We start from the raw sequence: 10,436 nt of genomic DNA, 5'->3' as shown, positions 1-10,436 counted from the left end.
AGAGAGAGAGGGAGATAGAGAGAGAAAGAGAGACTGTGTGTGTATGTGTGTGTGAGAGAGAGACTCTGTGTGTGTGTGTGTGAGATAGAGAGAGTCTGTGTGTGTGTGCATGTGTTTGTGAGAGAGTGAGACTGTGTGAGAGAGAGAGAGAGAGTGTGTGTGCACGTGTGTGTGTGAGACAGTGAGACTGTATGTGTTTGAGAGAGAGAGATTGTTTGTGTGTGTGTGTGGGTGTCAGTGTGTGAGAGAGGCGCGTATGTGTGTGAGGTTGTGTGTGTGTGTATGAGAGAGGCGCGTATGTATGTGAGGTAGTGTGTGTGTGTGTGTGTGTGTGTGTGTGAGTGAGGAGGGGAGAGCGTGTGCGCGCTCTCCTCTATGTGAGATTCTGTGTGTGCACATTGTGTGAGGGAGAGAGAGTGTGTGCGCATGTGTGTGCACGTGTGTGTGTGTGTGCGCGCGCGTGTCTGAGGGTGAGTGAGAGTGAGAGTATGTGTGCGAGGAGGGGAGCAAGAGAGTGTGTTTGAGGGAAAGAGAGAGAGCGAGTGTGGGTGAGAGCGCATGTGTGTGCGTGTGAGAGAGAGAGAGAAATATTGTGTGTATGTGTGTGTATGTGTGTGTATGTGGGTGTGAGAGAGAGAGAGAGAGAAAGATTATGCGTATGTGTGTGTGTGGGTATGGGTGTGTGTGTATGTGTGTGTGTGGGTGTGAGAGAGAGAGAGAAAGATTGTGTGTGTGTGTGGGTGTGTGGGTGAGAGAGAGAGGGAAAGGGGGAAAGAGTGTGGGTGTGTGTGTGAGTGAGTGAGTGTGTGTATGTATCTGTGTGTGTGTGAGAGAGAGAAACTGTGTGTGTGTTTGTGTGTGTGTGTGTGTGTATATGTGTGTTTGTGTGTGTGCGTGTGTCTGTATGTGTGTGTGTGTGCGTGATTGTGTGTGTGTGTGTGTTTGTGTGCGTGTGTGCGTGTGTGTGTGTGTGCGTGTGTGCGTGTGTGTGTGTGTGAGTGAGTGAGTGTGTGTGTGTGTATCTGTGTGTGTGTGTGTGAGAGAGAGAAACTGTGTGTGTGTGTTTGTGTGTGTGTGTGTCTATGTGTATGTGCGTGATTGTGTGTGTGTGTTTGTGTGTGTGCGTGATTGTGTGTGTGTGTTTTTGTGTGTGCGTGATTATGTGTGTGTGTGTGTGTGTGAGTGTGAGATGATTGCCTATCTCATTGAATGTGTGTATGTTTGAGGATAGAATCACAAAATGATAAAATGGTTACTTTGCAAAGGGAGGTTGTTCACATCCTCAGGTTTGTGTTGACCCTCTGATGGAGGAATTCAGCTTGTACCACTCCCCTGCTTTTCCCAATCAACTCTGCAATTTCTGTCTTTTTCAGATAATGATCCAATTTCCTTTTGAAAGCCTTAATTGAACTTGATACTGGCACAGTCTCAGGCAGCTCATTCAATCCTGACCTCTGGCTCCATTGCTCATTTAGTCAATTACATTAAACCTGTGAACTCCAGGTCTCGATGGTAGTCTCCGGGGGTTGGGGGTGGGGGGGGTGACAGTTTCTCCCTGTTTCTACACTGTCCAGACTCCTGCTCATTTTGACAAACTCCTATCAAATCTCTCTTCAAACTTCTCCCTTCCAAGCAAAATAGTCCTAACGTCTCCAACCTATCTTAAAAATGGAAGTGCCTGTTTATAATTCATCCATGGGACATTGATATCACTGGCTAGACCATCATTTATTACCCATCAGGCAGTTAAGAGATAGTGGGAACTGCCGATGCTGGAGAATCTGAGATAACAAGGTGTAGAGCTGGATGAACACAGCAGGCCAAGCTGCATCAGAGGAGCAGGAAAGCTGATGTTTCGGGTCTAGACCCTTCTTCAGAAAAACCCTTCTTTAGGCAGTTAAGAGTCGACCACATTGCTGTGGGTCTGGAGTGAAATGTAGGCCAGACCAAGAAACGATGGTGGATTTCCATCCATAAAGGGCATGAATGAACCAGATGGAGTTTTATAACGATCGACTGTGATTATACAGGCACTGTGAGGTTAGCTTTCAATTCCAGACTTTCTATTTAACTGGATGAAAATACTATTGTCTTCTGTGGTATGATTTCAGCCCATGTTCCCAGAACATTAGCCTGGAATTCTATGCTACCAACTCACTGACATTGCTGTTACAGTGCCACATGTCCATATCATGCTCATTCCTTGGTAACTTAGTTTGGTAAATCTTTTCTGAAACGTCTTTACATCCTTCCTGAAGTGTGGTGCACAGAATTTGATTTTAAAGAAAGTTCCAGTTGAGGCTGAATTGAGCCCCAGCTGATAAATGTTTGTTATAAAGTTGTCACTTGACTCATATTTCACTGCGTGGCTGATAGAAGCTCACAAAGAACTCTCTACTGAGTCTTTCATCGGGTGAGCACCTCTGTTTATGCACTGATGAATTGAACATTGCCTAAACAGACATTTGAAACAGCAGTACAAAGAGATTAGTACAAAAGCAATTAGTAGCAATATAATCTGTTTAACTCTTTTCCTATATTTCCTCATGATGCTGTACGTCTTTAGTATATACATCATAGTCATGGTCTCAGATGTGATCCACTTTCCTTTGCTCTCCTGCATGTTGGATTATGGGCTTGTGGAACTCTGCACTGGCTCTTCAAGCTGTTACACTTTTAATCTGTTTGAAAAATCAATTGTGAAATCAATCTGCTGGCTTTCTAAATGCAACAAGTGTCAGTTTCCATCATCCCCATCATGCCTCTGCATGTTCTGTCCTTTCAATAATAATCCAATTTCCTCATGAAAGCCTGGATTGCACCTGCCTCTACCTCATAGTACAACAGATCCTAACCACGAAAAGCATGCCTTTCCTCATGTCACCATTTCTTTCGCATTAGCATAAATCTGTGCCTTCTGATTCTCTATCCTTCTACCTACAGGAACAGCTTCTCCCTTTTTACTCAGTCAATACACCTCACAATTTTGAACACCACCATCAAATCATGTGACAACCTTCTCTTCTCCAAAGAGAACAGACCCTGCTTCTCTAAACTATTTTCATTATTAAAGTTCCTCATTCATATAGGAACTGCTCTCTCAAACAGATGTGCCACTTTTTTAAGGATGTATGCATCCTCTGCTTTTGCAACCTTTTCATAACTGTAACTTTTGTTTTGTAGTGTCCCTTCATGCTCTTCTTACCAAAGTTAATCATTTCACACTTAAGGCCATGAATTGCAGGAGTAGAAGTAGGCCATTCTGCCCATCAAGTCTGTTCTGCCATTCAATGAGATCATGGCTGATCTGATAATCCTCAACTCCACTTCCCTGCTTTTTCCCTATAACCTTTGATTCTCATTAGTGATTAGAAATCTGTCTATCTCAGCCCTCTGTGGTAAAGAATTCAACAGATTTATACCACTCTGAGAAGAAATTTTTGAATTTGGGTGGCACGGTGGCTCAGTGTTTAGCACTGCTACCTCACTGCGCCAGGGACCCAAGTTCAATTCCACCCTCGGGCAACTGCCTGTGTGGAGTTTGCACATTCTCCTCATGTCTGCGTGGGTTTCCTCTGGGTGCTCCGGTTTCCTCCTATAGTCCAAAGATGTGCAGGATAGGTGGATTGGCCATGCTAAATTGCCTGTAGTGTTCAGGGATGTGTAGATTAGGTGGGTTATAGGGGGATGGGTCTGGGTGGAATGTTGCAAGGGTTGGTGTGGACTTGTTCGGCTGAAGGGCCTGTTTGCACACTGTAGGGATTCTGTGTCTAAATTCCTCTTCACTTCTATTCTAACTGGGTGAATCTTTGCTCTGAGATTATACCCTCTGATCCTAGACTGTCCCACAAGGGGAATCATCCTTTTGCATCTACCTTATCAAGTCCCCTAAGAATCTTGTCCGTTTCAATAAGGTCACTCCTCATTTTTCCAATCTTCAATGAGTACAGACGCAAACTAGTCAGCTTCTCCTCATAAGATAATCCTTATAATTTGGGAGCCTCCTCGTAAATCTTCTCTATATTTCTTTACATAAGGGGCTCAAAACTGTTTACAGTATTCTAGCTGTTGTCTGACTCATGCCTTGTATAGTTTTAGCAAGACCTCTCTATTTTTATACTCCACTCACTTTGAAATAAGGGCCAAGTTTCTATCTACGTTCCCTATCATGAGCTTGGATCTTAGCTTCATGAGATTAATGTATGTGAACTCTGTGCTATTGTTTAATGCAGTCTTTCTCTACTTAACTAAAAATCAGCTCCTGTATTCTTCCTGCCAAAGGGCATAACTTCACAAGTCCCTACATTGTATTCCATCTACCCAGATTTTGCCCAGTCTCTCAATTTGTCCATATACCTCATTAGACTCTGTGTCATCCTCACCATTTGTTTTCCACCTGTTTTGTACCAACCACAAACCTGACTATGGTGTAATCTCTTTCTTCATCTAAGTCATTAATGTATATGACAACACTAATCCCTGTGGCACTCCATTGGTTACGGGCTGTCATCCTGAAAATAGTCCCCTTATCCTAACTGTCTTCTAATAGTTGGCAAATCCCCTATCATTGCTAATATACCATCTCCAATGCCATGGGCTCTTATCTAATCAGCTTGCCTAATGTTTGGTAACTTGTCCTTTTGCTTACCGCTAAATGTTGCAACATTATGTTATTTTCTTTCAATTCAATACTATCTTTAACTCCACTGGTTATCTTCACATTAAATTTTATCTACTACTTTGCCACACATTCCACCAAATTGCGTATGTCCTTCTGAAATTCTACCCCCTGGAAATCAAATACTCAGAGAGTAGTAAGGGCGTGGATTGCCCTGCCTGCAAAAGTAGTAGACTCGCCAACTTTAAGGACATTTAAATGGTCATTGGATAAACATATGGATGATAATGGAATAGTTTAGGTTAGATGGGCTTCAGATTGGTTTCACAGGTCGGCGCAACATCGAGGGCCGAAGGGCCTGTACTGCGCTGTAATGTTCTATGTTCTATGTTCTATTACATCCAATGGCTGAACCCTTAGAAGCATCAACATACAGATGGATCTAAATGTACAGGTCCACAGTTCCCTCAAAGTGGCAACACAAGTGGATAATATGGTCAAGAAGGTACATGACATGCTTGCCTTCATCGGTCGGGGAATAGAGTATAACAATTGGGCCAGTGGCATAATGGATAACGCTTCTGACTTCAGATCAGAAGACCGTAGGTTCGAGTCCTACCTGGCTCGCGTGCAGCTGAAAGCTTTTAGGACAGGACGGTGGCTCAGTGGTTAGCACTGCAGCCTCACAGTGCCAGCGACCCGGGTTCGAGTCCACCCTTGGACCACTGTCTGTGTGGAGTTTGCACGTTCTCCCTGTGTCTGCATGGGCTTCCTCCAGGTGCTCTGGTCTCCTGGTGCAGGCCAGGTGGATTGGCCATGCTAAATTGCCCATAGTGCCCAAGGATGTTTAGGTTAGCGGGGTTAGACATGGGAAATGCAGGGGGGTGGTTTGAACGGCCTGTTTCCACACTTGTAGGGGTTCTATGATTTAAATGACAAATCATGTTGTAGCTGTATAGAACTTTAAGCTGGGCCACATCTTGGAATAGTGTACACAGTTCTGGTCACCACACTACAAGTGGAATGTAGGGGTGAGGGTACAGAAATGGTTTACCAAGATATTGCCTGGTTTTGAATGTATTATTATAAGGAGAGATTTGACAAATTCAATTTGTTTTCACTTGAGTGTCAATGGATGAGTGGCAACTTAATAGAGATTTACCATTTTTTCATTCATGAGATGTGAGTGTCGCTGGCTAGGTCAGTATTTATCATCCATCCTGAATTACCCAGAGGGCGGTTAAGACTGACCCACATTGCTGTGGGCCTGGAGTCACATGTAGGCCAGACCAGGTAAGGATGGTAGTTTTTCCCCTCCCTGAAGGAGGGCATTCATGAACCAGATGTGATTTTTCCCCCCTCACAATGGATTCATGGCCATCATTAAACTCTTAATTCCAGATGTTCCTTATTGAATTTAAATTCCACCATCTGCCATGGTGGGATTTGAATTCAGGTCCCCAGAGCATTACGTGGGTCTCTGGATTAGCAATCCAGTGATAATGCCACTAGGCCGTCACCTCCCATGAGAGGTCTGAATAGAATGGATAGCCAAAGTTTTTTTACAAGGGTAGAAATGTCAATTACTAGGAGACATAGGTTGAAGGTAAAAGGGGGTAAGTTTAATGAAGGTGTGAGAGGCAAGTTTTTTACACAGAGCGGGGTAAATACCTGGCATGCATTGCCAGAGGAGGTGGTAGAGGCAGATACAATGGCAATGTTTAAGAGGCATTTTTGACAAATATATGAATAGACAAAGAATAGAGGGATACAAACTGCTTAGCGGCAAAAGAGTTTTAGTTTAGAAAGGCATCATATGTCGGCACAGACTTGGTGGGCCGAAGGGCCTGTTCCTGTGCTGTACTGCTCTTTGTTCACTGCTTCTCTTTCATCGATCCTGTTTGTTACTTCCTCAAAGAATTCTAACGAATTTGTCATGCATGATTTCCACACATGAAATCATGATGACTCTGCTTGGTAAAATATATTATATTTCTAAATGCTCTGCTATTACATTCCTTACAATAGACTTAAACATTTTCCTAATGACAGATGTTACGCTAACTGGCCTATAGTTTTTGTAGCTTTCCCTTTTCGAAAAAAGTTTCTACATTGAAAGTTTTCCAATTGCCTTGGACATTTCCAGAATCCAAGGATTCTTGAAAGATTACTATCAGCGCATCCACTATCTCTGTAGCTACGTCCTCTAATATCCTAGGATGCAAACCATTAGGTCCAGGGGTCCAGACTTATTGGCCTTTAGCCCCATTAGTTTCTGTAGTCCATTTTCTCCAGAGATAGTCATTCATTTCCTCTCCTCCTTTTGTCCCTTGATTGTTTAGTAAGTTTGTGATGCTATTAGTGTTATCTACAGTGAAGACTGATGCCAATTATTTATTCAACTCCTTTGCCATTTCGTGGTTCCCCATTATTATTTTCCAAGCCTTGTTCGCTAAGGAACTTATGTTAACATGTGGCCTCTGTCTTGCTCTCTATATATTTAAATAAGGTTTTGCCGTTTCTCTCGATCTTGCTTGCAAGTTCACACTCAACTTTTATTTCCTCCCTCTTTATACTTTTGGACAATGTTTTGTCGGGTTTTAACACTTCCCAAAACTCTGGCTAACCACTAATCTTTGCCACATTGTTTTTTTTTTCTTTCAATTTGATGCTGCCCTTAAATTCCATAGAACCATAGAAATGATCCATACACCCAGATGCCCTTTTTAATCCCATCTTCCCACACATAGCCCATAGCCTTTCATCTTACACCACACAAGATGCAGATGCAGGTGCTTTTTGACAGAGTTTAGGCTCTGTTCTTCCACCACGAACTCAGGCAGCAAATTCCACACACCCATCACCATGTGCGTAAAAATAATTTTCCTCACGTCCGCTCAAATCCTTCTGCCAGCGTCTTCGGCAGTTTCATCATTATACCCCTCTTTTGTATGTTATTCCTCAGTCAATGGAGGAAATCATTCCACATGCCTTCTTTACAATGTTATCTACCTGTACTGCTACCTTTAGGGAACTGTGCATTTACCAAGATCTATCACCACATCCACCCCTCTCAGTATGTTCCCATTTATGTGTATATTCTATTTTAAAGTTTGACCTTCCCAAATGTATTATCTCACACTTATCAGAGTTGATCTCCATCTGCCACTTCCCTGCCCTCCCCACCAATCCATTTATATCATTTTGGAGCTTCAAGCTATCCTCTACACCATCCACGGCCAATTTCTGTGTCATCTGCAAATTTCCCAGTTTTGACCCCCACGTTCAAGTTCAAATCGTTAATGTATAAAATAAACAGCAGGGGTCCCAACACTGAACCCTGCAGAACACCACTTGAGACAGTTTTCCATTCACAACGGCAGCCATCGACCATTCCCCTTTGTTCCCTGTCACTAAGCCAATTTGGGATCTAATTTCACACATTACCCTGTATCCCAAGAAACAGTCTACCATGTCAAACGCCTTCCTAAAATCCATGTAGATGACAGCCACTGCATGACACTCATCGTTCCCCCTTGTCATTTCCTCAAAGAATTCAGTTAAATTTGTAAAACATGACTCTCCCTTAAAAAAGCCATGCTGCTATCCCTGACTAGTCCATGCCTTTCTAAGTGATGGTTTATCCGATCTCTCAGGATTAATTCCAACATTTTGCCCACAACTGAAGTGAGACTGACTGGCCTTCAATTGTCTGGCATTCCCTTTGTACCCTTTTTAAACAATGGAACCACATTTGCATTCCTCCAGTTCTTTCACACCTCACCTGTGTCTAGTGAAGATTGGGAAAATAATCCTCAAGGCATGTGTTACTTCCCCCCTGACTTCCTTCAACATCCTAGGAACAATCCATTGGCCCTGGCAACTTATCCACTTTCAAGGATTCCAACTTCTCTAAATCTTCCTCTCGTTATGATTATTTTGTCCAATATTTCACAAAAATATTTTTACTCTTGGATTCCTATATCTACATCATCCCTTTCCTTTGTGAATACAGCAACAAAAAAAATTTTAAAATTCTTCCCATACTCGCTGCATCTTCATACAAGTTCCCTTCTTCATCTCTGATTGGTCCCATTTTTTTCCTTAACAATGCTTTTGCTCTTTATATACTGGTAAAACATCTTTACGTTTTCTTTTATCTTGCTCGGTAAATATTTTTTCATGCTGTTTCTTTGATTTCTTTATTTCTTTTTCCCCTTGATCCCTGTACTTTCTATACTCCTCTAGGTTATCTGCAGTGTTGAGTTTTTTTTGTGACTATCACAAGCTTTCTTTTTCTGTTTGATCTTCCCCTGTATTTTTTTTCTGGTCAACCGTAGAGGTCTAGATTTGGCAGTACCATTGTGATTTTTGGTGAGGACATGTCTGTTTTGTGCCCCCAGGGTCCAACTTTTTAGCGCCTCCCACTGGTTTACCATTGATTTATCCTTTAGCAGTCCTGTCCATTCCACTTCAGCCAAATCACTTCACAGTTTTGTAAAAATTGCCTTCTCACAGTTAAAGTCTTTTACTCCTGATTTATCTCTGTCCTTTTCCATAATAATATTATATCTAACCAAATTGCGGTCACTATCCCCAATATGGTCACCCACTGTCACTTCACCCACTTGCCAATCTTCATTTTCCAAAACTAAATCCAGAATTCTATCTCATCTCATTGGGCTTGTCACATATTGTTTAAAAAAATACTTTTCTGGACACAGTACATGAATTTTGCACAGTCAACACTCCTAATATTGTTTGAAACCCAGTTGATATTGGGATAGTTAAAATCTCCTACTATTATCACCGTCTTATTCCTACAGGCAGAAATTTATCTACATATATGTTCTTCTATCTCCCTTTCACTATTTGGCAGTCTGTAATATACTCCTAGTAGTGTGACTACCCTTTTTTTTTTATTCCTAAAGCTCAATCCTTAAAGTCTCATATGTTAACACATTTAGTAAATCATCTCTTTTCGCAATCGTAATTGATTCTTTAACCAATATGGCTAACCTCCCTTCCAACCATTTTTCCATCATCCACTCTATTCTGCCTGTAAACACTATATCCAGGAATACTGAGGTGCCAATCCTGCCCTTCCTTCAGTCAGGTTTGTGTTATAGCAATGATGTCGTGCTGACATGTGTCTATCTATGCCCTTCACTCATCTACCTTGTTTGTAATACTCCTTGCATTGAAGTTTAAACAGCTCAGCACCATCAATTTCCTTTGCTGGACACCCTTTGATCCTTGTTTCTTTTCTCTTTCCGAATTGTTGACTACATTATTAACAAATGTCCTACCTCCCGTTTCCTGATCTGAACCTGACCCATCTAATTCTATATTTTGGTTCCCATCTCCCTGCCATATTTGTTTAAAACCTCCCCTATGCAACTCGCAAAAGCACCCACGAGAGGATATTTGTTCCAGCGTTTCCCTGGGGCAGCACGGTGGCAGGGTGGCTCAGTGGTTAGCACTACTGCCTCACAGCACCAGGTACCCAAGTTCAATTCCACCCTTGGTTGACTGTCTGTGTGGAGTTTGCACATTCTCCCCATGTCTGCGTGGGTTTCCTTTGGGTGCTCCAGTTTCCTCCCACAGTCCAAAGATGTGCAGGCTAGGTGGATTGGCCATACTAAACTGCCCATAGTGTTCAGGGGTGTGTAGCTTAGGGTGATGGGTCTGGGTGGGATGTTCCAAGGGTCAGTGTGGACTTGTTGGGCCAAATGGCCCATTTCCACACTGTCAGGATTCAATGGTAATGATTCTATTCTATTCCCTGGCTGACTTTTCTGCATTAAATTTCATCTAC

Source organism: Rhincodon typus, chromosome 5 (assembly GCF_021869965.1).
Source record: "Rhincodon typus isolate 14 chromosome 5, sRhiTyp1.1, whole genome shotgun sequence".
Classification (NCBI taxonomy): domain Eukaryota; kingdom Metazoa; phylum Chordata; class Chondrichthyes; order Orectolobiformes; family Rhincodontidae; genus Rhincodon; species Rhincodon typus.
This window is presented reverse-complemented; position numbering follows the sequence as displayed.